This window comes from Podarcis erhardii, assembly GCF_964252035.2.
Source record: "Podarcis erhardii genome assembly, chromosome: 9".
NCBI lineage: Eukaryota > Metazoa > Chordata > Lepidosauria > Squamata > Lacertidae > Podarcis > Podarcis erhardii.
This window is the reverse complement of record NC_138512.1, coordinates 42609421-42619398: the sequence shown is the minus strand read 5'-3', so window position 1 is coordinate 42619398 and position 9978 is coordinate 42609421. Positions and strand designations below refer to the sequence as shown.

At 42.9% G+C, this 9978-nt stretch overlaps 1 long non-coding RNA gene across 1 annotated transcript in view; it reads right to left on the bottom strand.

The window, feature by feature from the left end:
- Nucleotides 1-614: 614 nt before the first annotated feature.
- Nucleotides 615-9978, bottom strand: part of LOC309349498 — a 34311-nt gene continuing 24947 nt past the window's right edge. Inside the window, exons 3-4 of the long non-coding RNA XR_014159974.1 lie at nucleotides 2217-2341; nucleotides 615-831 (exon numbers count right to left, since the gene is read on the bottom strand). This is a non-coding gene — a long non-coding RNA (uncharacterized lncRNA). The remainder of the gene's footprint in view (nucleotides 832-2216; nucleotides 2342-9978) is intronic.

The window sequence follows — 9978 nt, the reverse complement described above, 5'->3', positions numbered from 1 at the left end:
ATACCTTATATATATGCTTTATCTTGTCTTGATGTACTTATTTAATTTTGATGGCATGTTGCTGTATATGCCATTTCTTTCTGTATTGAAAATTCCAGTAAAAATATATATATTAAAAAAAATTAAAAGCATGGCGTAGAAACCTGTTTAACATGGCAAGGAAAACAAAATGTTTCAGCTTTATTTGATTTTTGTACATGAAATATTAATATTGAGTTAATAGTTATGAGCATCCCTTTCCAGAAAGGATCTATTAGAATTGTTAAAAAGTGCAGTGATGGGTAACAAAACTGGAAAAACTATTGTCAGAGCACTGAGGGCAACTGTCTTTATAGATTAAAGTGGCCATGTAGCCGTCATTGACAATCTACTGAGGTCTGATCAACAGGTACTGTTTGTTGTTTCTTCCGTGTGTCAGTTTAGATTGTGGCTGCTATTACCAGGAATTCACTGCACAGCTTCCTTAGTAGGAATAGCCCTAACATTAGGCAGAGTGGGGCATCTGCCTCAGGCGGCAGCTGATACAAAACAGCAGCAGTCCAGCCACCATTCTACCTGAGTTATCAAAGAAAGATTCAACAGCCAGTTGGGTCAGATTCTGTACAAGGGGAGAGAGAGAGAGAGAGAGAGAGAGAGAGAGAGAGAGAGAGAGAGAGAGAATCGTCTTTTCCTTCGCTTCAGGCAGAAAAAAATGTACGGTGTTCTTCCTTAAGTTCCAAAATGTCCTGTCAGACGAGGTTGAGAAGTCAACATCTCTGGATTTCAAAAAGGATGTAAACATGTTTATTATGTCAATAATTAGTGCTGTGATTTGTTGTTAACTGCTGCAACCTGTTAGGAAAAAAAGTGTGGTGTTTAATTCGTTTATACAACAAAAATACCTCAGATTGCTGTTAACAGTTCAGAGTTGAAATGAACTTGATCCTAAAGATGCTTCTCAAAAATCTCCTTTGTCATTATTTAAAATAAAAATACTATCCACAAGTCCACTGGGTGCTCAAATATTATCTGAATATTAAATGTCACTATTTTAGGCATCCAATGGTTTTTTAATTTCAGTGTTTGATATATGGCAGCTGATATTTTCTCCATACCTGGGAGTTTATCTATAACAACATAACATTTCGTATTCGTCAATCTTGACAGCAGACATGCAATGGTGTACCACAGTGGTTTTCAAACTTCTCCATTTCAGGAAAATGTTCCACACTGAAGATTGTCAAAATCAAAATAGTCAAGAAATGTCCAAACGAGTCCAAAGCAATAGAATGTATAATCCTGAGCTGAAAGCATCACATTCAAAATCCGTATTTGGCACTGAAATTTCTAATTCAAAGTTGTGAATAGCAAAATGGGAAAATGGATGAACTTCAAGTATTTGTGGATTCTTGTGTCAGTTCCACGTGAAATGATTACTAGGATAATACCATTCCATAGTCATTTGAATTCTAGTAAGTAGATTTCCCAGTATCCAGGTTACTTAAAAGGCTCCTCAGATGTGCTGGAACCTTCTGTGGGATCCCAAACCTCTTCCTTAGATGCCATCATGGTCTCTGTTAGACTGACTCCTGACACCCACAGTGATACCCAGTAAAGAAATCAGAACATGTTCCACATTTTAAATGCCAGAGTTATTGCTGGCACTATGACAGGCCAGCAGGAGCAGGCTGAAAATACCTCTTCAAGTATCAATTAAGAATCATTTCCCATATCAGAATTGTTATCATTGCTTTAATTTTGTACTGATTGGTTCCACTTGTTTTGTAGGGTTTTTTTTGTGATGCATGAAGAATAATCAGTTTATTTTCAGGTTTCATTATGGGTTTCAGGCACTCTTATTGACAATTTAATCCCAAGAAGACAACATTACAGGAAATATTACTAGCCTGTTACCTATGTGCATGAAGTCATGTACAATCAGTGGCGTAGCGTGGGTTGTGAGCACCCGGGGCAAGGCAAGTAATTTGCGCCCCCTAACCCGTGGATTTGCACCCCCTAACCCGTGGATTTGCGCCCCCTAACCCGTGGATTTGCCCTAACCCCAGATGTTGCGCCCGGTGCGGCCGGCCCCCCCTGCACCCCCCACGCTACGCCACTGTGTACAATATTTTTCTCAATTGCTTCACTGTTACATTAAATATAATCTAATATACTATTGTGTATTTCTCCACAGTTATTTACAAATACACATTTCGGAATATAATAACGATACTCACCGTAGTCAGGAAACCAGGAATAATCTTTGTTCTTCTACCATATTAAGATCTTCTGAAACTTTTACAGAATTACTTAGCAAAGACCAATAGTGACATCCAGTGGCCATTAGGAGCACATCTACAAACTGCAAACAAATGTTGTGCATTGTATTATAACTTGAAACAAAATAATTGCAGTGCTCAGGTGCAGAAAAAAGGGATATGAACACAATACCCTGTGAAAAGAGAAGGACACCCACAGTTTTGTTGCATTTGGCACAATATTTTTAAATAATCCCCAAGACACGCAGAATGGGTGCCTAAATGCTGGAAAGCAACAAAGTCACAATGAGGTTAAGAATCTTGAAATCAAAGAAATCTCCATGGGATCATGGCTTACAAGCCTTTTTAGACCAAGCAGCCCACAGATTGGGAACATTGGTAAAACATGAGAAGGAAGACAATTTTATAGATGTGATGAGAGGCAAATACTTAGGGTTGTATACCAGCTGAGGAGAGAAGCACCTGAAAAATCATTGCCTTCTGTTAAAAAAGTTTTACCTTTTCCCCTATGTTTAATTTGCTCTTCCAGTTTCCAGAGCCAGAGTTGGTATAGTCACATAAGGGTGTGGGAGACTATACATGAGAATAACCTTATTAATGTTTTACATTTTGTTCATTTGTACATGACTGAGAACCATAATAAACAGTTCAAAACAAAACAACTTCTATGACCTTGCTTGCACTAATAGGACTTTTAATGTGTGCTGTACTTGTTCTTTTTAAGGAGATGCAAACCATCTTGACTTATTCTGTGTTCAGTGTATCTTTGGACCAAACTACACATTGCCTTAATGATGTGGTTTACCCTTTAAAACAAAGAGGAGCTGTTGTTCCCAAGGCAAGTATGCAGACATGGAGGCCCTGATCCAGATCAGGACCACAACATGGAGCGAGAGGTTAAAGCCCACAGTTTCTAAGCCAGGGTCCCAACCTGTTTGTAAAAAGAAAATATTGCACTTAAATGATTAACAGAATGTGTGGTTTGGCCCTGTGCTGTTGGAAGCTCTTCTGGGGATGTTACCTATGAATTGAATCTCTCCTTAGGAGGACCAATGCTTCTATTGCACAGAGTGAGGCAGAACTACATAGCAGATCTCACACTAATACTTGACTTTTTGTGTGTGACAGCACTCACAGGTATGAAGTACCACCCCTTCTTTCCCTGCTTCTTATGGCAGTCATTTTGCACTAGCACCTATGACACTTTCTGCATATAGGAGTTCAGCATCTCATTTTTTGTACCAATCCACCCAACTACATGCGCGCGCGCGCGCACACACACACACACACACGACACAAACAGATAGACAGACTTTAGCAAAGTTTCACAATATGTACTTGGAATCTATGCTATCACAAAACAAACTCCAATAAGCTAAGAAGTTTTTCCTAACTTTATTTTACCTCTATTCTATGAAACTGAAGGTGATCTGCGTTCTTGTTGGCACTGCATTAAACAATGCAATTATTTTGCAAGTGTTCAACATCAATTACATTCTCTGTTTTGCACACAGCTTCCCCATTTTATTTTAAAAACAAAAGTATTAATGGGGGGGGGAGGCATGGGGTGTGTATAGCAGAGAAAGTAGAAATGCTTCTGGCATAAGTCAAGGTTTTAGCCTGCAGGCAAAACATGAAATAGCTGTTAAATGTGAGGGGACCAAAAGGAAAAAGAGAGTAAAAACAACCATCCCAGGAACCTCTGCTAATGACCACCATTTGTCCTCCTGTGACATGTTTTGTAACTAATAGCACATGACAAAGTGTGTGTTATGGGCTTTAAAACCGGAAATTGAGGGACATCCTTGTTGGAAGGCTAAGTGATTTTACTATATGAGTGAATTCACGATGAAATCATACAAGGGTCTAAATCAGAGATGGGGAACCTGTTTCATCACACGCAGCTCCCTAGAATACCAGGGGCATCATGGGCCCCACAGCACCAGAGACTGCGCTCAGGAGCCCTCTTCACCTCACCATTCCACAGCGAGGCAAGAGGATCACTGAAAGGATCACCTGCTAACGTGCTATTGATGTCCAGCACTTGGACTAAAATAAAATTATATTTGTCTCTGTGTCTTTTAAAATTACTTCTAAAACAGAGCTAGCTGTTTTCTCACTGCCTGAAATTTGGGGAGTGGGGGGGGGGGTCTGATTCCTTGGCAGGATGTAGTAGAATGCTCAAAAAGGCCAATTCCCAGGAAAACAGTGAGTCACAGAAGCAGAAAAGCAACTGAGATTTTCATTGGAATCGGTGGACGACAACAGATTGGAACAGCAAAACAAATGAAAAGCTAATACATGAAGCAAAATGAACCTGGTTTTTAAGAGCTAAAATATGAAGCAACTGAGGCTTAAAACGAATGGAAGAAACAAGTGTACTTTTTCCAGCATATGTATATCATCAATTTTCTATTGCCTCTGGAGACCAAAACCTAACTTGTTTACTCACATATATTCTTAGATCTATAGATCCTATCAGCAGTACTGGCTATAATTGTTTCTAGCATCTCAGGTTTTTTTATTATCAGCGTGATCACCCCAAATCCCATTTTGTCCTCCAGCCCATGCATATGAAATGCCGGGGGGTGGGGGTGGGGAACAACTGAGAATTTTTGGGAGTTTTACTTTGGGGGAGTTAGTCTCACAAACTACAAAACCCACCCTTCTCTCGCTCCCCCCCCTATCTTATAGAGGGGGAGTCACAAAGTTGTAGTTTACTGTTCAGTGTGCTTCCTGGCTTTGCCATAATATTACTTCTGTTTGGCTCAAAGAAATTTCACAAGATCCTATTACAGTCCAGTGAAAAATATTCAGTATAGTACCACATTTATCCCGATAATCTAAAACAGAGGTTCCCAACTGTGACCACCAGTTTTCCATGAGCTTCATCCAGGTGGTCCACGATGTGTCTGTGAAGAACGGCAGGAGCAGTGGCTGTGAATGGCTGGAGTAGCACATTAAATATTCACCTTGATTATTAATTTTATATTGTAATTTTTATTATTATGATTTATATATAAATTCAAGTTGTAAGACAATAGAATACAATGCAAGAAAGAAAAGAAGCAATAAAAATACAACGAAAAACCATGAAGCATTTAGCACTAAGTGGTCCATCATGAACATCAGGAATTTTTCAATGGTCCATAGGGAAAGAAAGTTTGGGAAACTGCTGGTCTAATATACAGGCAGTGACCAAATTGTGTGGAGTGGGAGGGTTATGTTCTGGAGGTTCTCCATGCAATCAAAGGGGCAGGAGGGAAGAGCTACTGCAGTTGCCATTCCTGAAATCACATAGCTTCACCCTGGCCCACCCTGACATCCAGGTCTGCTAACCAAAAACCTACACGTAGGCTCTTCTCAGAGTAGGAACATTCACATATAATGCATAAAGGCAGCTACTGACTTCATGCTATAGTTCATTTTGAATTCACTTCCTGTTGCATCCTCTTTATCAAGAGCATTTTAGGCTGATTGAGTGAAAGTGTCTCCCTTTTTAAAATGATTTGTTTACTACCATTTGCCAGGCAAGAGTTTCCCACAATCTCTCACTTTCTCTTCATGCAATTTCGCCATCATTCCAGATATAATATAAGGGGTTGACAAAAACAAACAGCCATACAAAAACTAGGCGCTTAGCCAGACATTTTAAACTTTGAACTCTGCTAAAAGGGTAAATGTTTCACACAGCACAGCCTCTCCCTTCTTCCTCTTTTCCTCAAGCTACACAGAGTTTTGTCAAGAAACGGACTAATTAATGTCCTGGATGGAACAATTTCAGCAATAAATAGTATTCCTGGAAAGCTCGGGTTAGAATAACTCTGATTAGTATCTTACTTCTAATTAAAACAACAACAACCCAAAGTTTCTACTCCAGGAGTAGCCAACACAGGCCACACTGTGTGTGTGTGTGTGTGTGTGTGTGTGTGTGTGTGATCAGAGGCATCCATTAAATTCTGAACCAGCCCCACTGCTGTCATGTGATGGCATCAAGGCAGGACCAAGGATGTGTCAATGGAACCACCACTTTGTTAAAGTCTTGTTGGGCAGTGGCTGGGGTCAGGATTGCATCCTAAACCTTGCCCTGCATGGATATTCCAGTCAAAATTTTCAGCCCCATTTTTCTTACTTTTGACATTTTAAATCTTTAATGAGCTTGCTTACCCAACTGGGAAAATCTGTAAGTCAAGTAAGTATTTTTCAAATGTAAAGGTAAAGGGTAAAGGGTAAAGGGACCCTGACCATTAGGTCCAGTCGTGGCCGACTCTGGGGTTGCGACACTCATCTCGCATTATTGGCCAAGGGAGCCTGGTCATGTGGCCAGCATGACTAAGCCGCTTTTGGCGAACCAGAGCAGCACATGGAAACGCTGTTTACCTTCCCGCCGGAGCGGTACTATTTATCTACTTGCACTTTGACGTGCTTTCGAACTGCTAGGTTGGCAGGAGCAGGGACCGAGCAACAGGAGCTCACCCTGTCACTGGGATTCGAACTGCTGACCTTCTGATCAGCAAGTCCTAGGCTCTGTGGTTTAACCCACAGCACCACCCATGTCCCTCTTTTTTCAGATGTATACGCAGCTATTTATTTAATGAATTTCTACCTGGCCTTTTTGAGAAAGCTTCTCAACAAAGAAGCTTACAACAACATTTAAAGCCACAACAATATTAGAATATATAGTAATGAAATACTAATTCCATTACTACTCTAATACAAAAACCAGCAGCCAGCATGAAGCAATATAAACCTTCAGATGGCAATTGACTTAGAATGTCAGTTGATAATATTTTACGTTATAATGGACAATAATGGCAAATTCTGTATGTCTGAGCCTCTGAATACAGTGGTACCTCAGGTTACATATGCTTCAGGTTACGTACACTTCAGGTTACAGACTCCCCTAACCCAGAAATAGTACCTCGGGTTAAGAACTTTGCTTCAGGATGAGAACAGAAATCATGCTCCGGCGGTGTGGCGGCAGCAGGAGGCCCCATTAGCTTTCTAAAGTGGTGCTTCAGGTGAAGAACAGTTTCAGGTTAAGAATAGACCTCCAGAACGAATTAAGTACTTAACCCGAGGTACCACTGTACTCAGCAACTACACTGAGACAGGTTAAATACATTGTGTAAATAGATACAAAGGGCATGTAACTCTTTATTACTGTTGCAACGGCGAAGTGGATTTGTGTCACTTTTTCAAAAAAAAAGAAGCACTTGGAATTGTAGACACAGATTGTTTCTTTTAGGAAGCACAAAAGAAGAAGCTTGTTTCAACAACATTCCTCCAGTAACTGAACATTCTAATGCCACGTTTTTGTAAAAGAACAAAGACGTTTGCCCTGTGCAAAGACACATGCCCCGAAGTGCTTCATTCTGCATTGTTTGGGCTGCATAAATGCTTGCTGTTTTTTTTCTAAAAGGCTTTACTGCCTGTTTGAATCTCATATGCTTCAAATGGGTTGTGGTTACCCTACAAAAATGCTGGAAGGCTGAGCAGTGGTGCTAAGGAGTGTCATTCAGCCAACTGACACTTTCCCTTCCTGGGTTCTCTACGAGAGCAAAACTGAGATCATGGAGGAAAAAGCAGACAGCCTGGAGTCCTGGACCACCCCTTGAAGTTGTTTTAAGTAAGAAGACAGGAGGGCTTGACAGAATCAAGCCAGGTTGGTGTCCTATTTGCCCACTGGACCAGCCCCCATTGGTTCTAGGCACCCCACAATATTATGTGTGTTTCCATCAGTATCTCCACAATCAGAGCCAGGTGATACAGGGATCAAAATAGGCAACACCAAGAATCTGCTCCGATTGAGTGAATCACATTTACAAAGTAAACAGCAGCCACAAACATAGACTTTCCTTCTAATGCAAATAGAAGACGGGGGGGGGGGGGAGCAATCCAGATTTATACCACGGGGGCGAAGGGTTAAAGTGCCCCTTTCATGTATCACACCAGGTCCCAATCCAAAGCAGGGCCTCTTGAGCCTGCTTTTAACTTTAAAAGGAGCCACTCAAATCTAGTTCAATCCTAGCTTGAGTGTTCTAGTGGGTTTTGTTTTGATGTCCTTCCAAGAGATAAAGACTCATAACTTTCACAGCCTTTCCTTCTGAAATATCAAAAGAGCCATCCAAGCTCAAAGCAGATCAAAGTTGTCTTGTCTTCCGATATAATCCAAAGGCATTTTCAACAGGAGGGATTCATCAAGTTTCCTTTATGTTTAAGGAAGACTGAACACAGGAAAAACAGAAATGGCATGATTACATGCTGATAGATCATATCCACCAACAAACAGGAGACACAAGAGTTGTGAGCCAGCTTTGCAGAGTTACATAGCTGTAGTAAGTACATAGAGTGGTGACAGCAGAACAACATGTGCTTAAAATCAGTCACATATATTCTTTCAGCAGGACCAGCCTGAAATATTTTGCTGACTGAGGATGAAGGGCAGAATCCTGTCCCCCCCCCCCATTCCAGATGAATCTTATTTCACCACTGGCAACAGACCAGCATCTTCTGCTCTGCACGAGGGTAGCAGATCACAGAGAACACCGTCCCGCATCCCATCTCCCAGCATCTACCACCTGAGATAGCTGCCTCACTCTGTCAAACAGTAGGGGTGGCCCTGTCTAAGTTTATGCCTGGGCAAGCCGTTTTTCACTTGATTTATGCCACTTATGTGCTTCACACTTTGAACACAATGTACCTTGCTCCTCTCCTCTGCCACAGGACAGTCTAGATCTGAATCAGGGGAGAGCATAGCTATTTTTTTTTAAAAAAATGTAAAGAGAAACAACAAGGAAGGGAAGTCAGATGCTGATTAAAGTTGCATCTGGTTTGGCAAAAAAATAAGCTTCCAAGGGGACATGGGTGGTGAATGGGACACGGGTGGTGCTGTGGGTTAAACCACAGAGCCTAGGACTTGCCAATCAGAAGGTCTGCAGTTCGAATCCCCACGACGGGGTGAGCTCCCATTGCTCGGTCTCTGCTCCTGCCAACCTAGCAGTTCAAAAGCACCTCATAGTGCAAGTAGATAAATAGGTACCGCTCCGGCAGGAAGGTAAACGGCATTTCCATGCGCTGCTCTGGTTCGCCAGAAGCAGCTTAGTCATTTTGGCCACATGACCTGGAAACTGTACACTGGCTCCCTCGGCCAGTGGCGTAGCGTGGGTTGTCAGCACCCGGGGCAAGGCAAGTAATTTGCGCCCCCTAACCCGTGGATTTGCGCCCCCTAACCCTAACCCCCAGATGTTGCGGCCGGTGCGGCCGGCCCCCCCTGCACCCCCCACGCTACACCACTGCCACAAAGTAGTGCGAGGCTTAATCACATGGCGGGGAAGAAGGCAGCAACTGGGTCCCGGGGGCGTCTCTGATGTGACTTTACGGGCACCATTTGCAAGCGGGGAGCGGCACCCCATCCGCGCGAGCACGCCCCCAGACGCAGGAGCCGCGCAGGCAGGGCTGGGGGCTGAGGCGCCAATGGAGGGGAGATGAAGGGCCTGCGAAGCCCTCGAGCACCAGAGAGCTGCTCCTGGTTTCGCGGGGGGGGGGGGGCTCGGCCGGGGGCGGCAGCCCTTTTGTCCGCAGGATGGCAGCGGCGCCACCGGCCAGCCCCATTACCGGCCCGGCCAGCCTCCCGGGGCGCCAGGGCTCCGCCGCAACTAACACCTTCCCTCCAAAACTGGGCTGGTCGGATGTAGTTCTCTCCTGCGCTCAGCTCTGC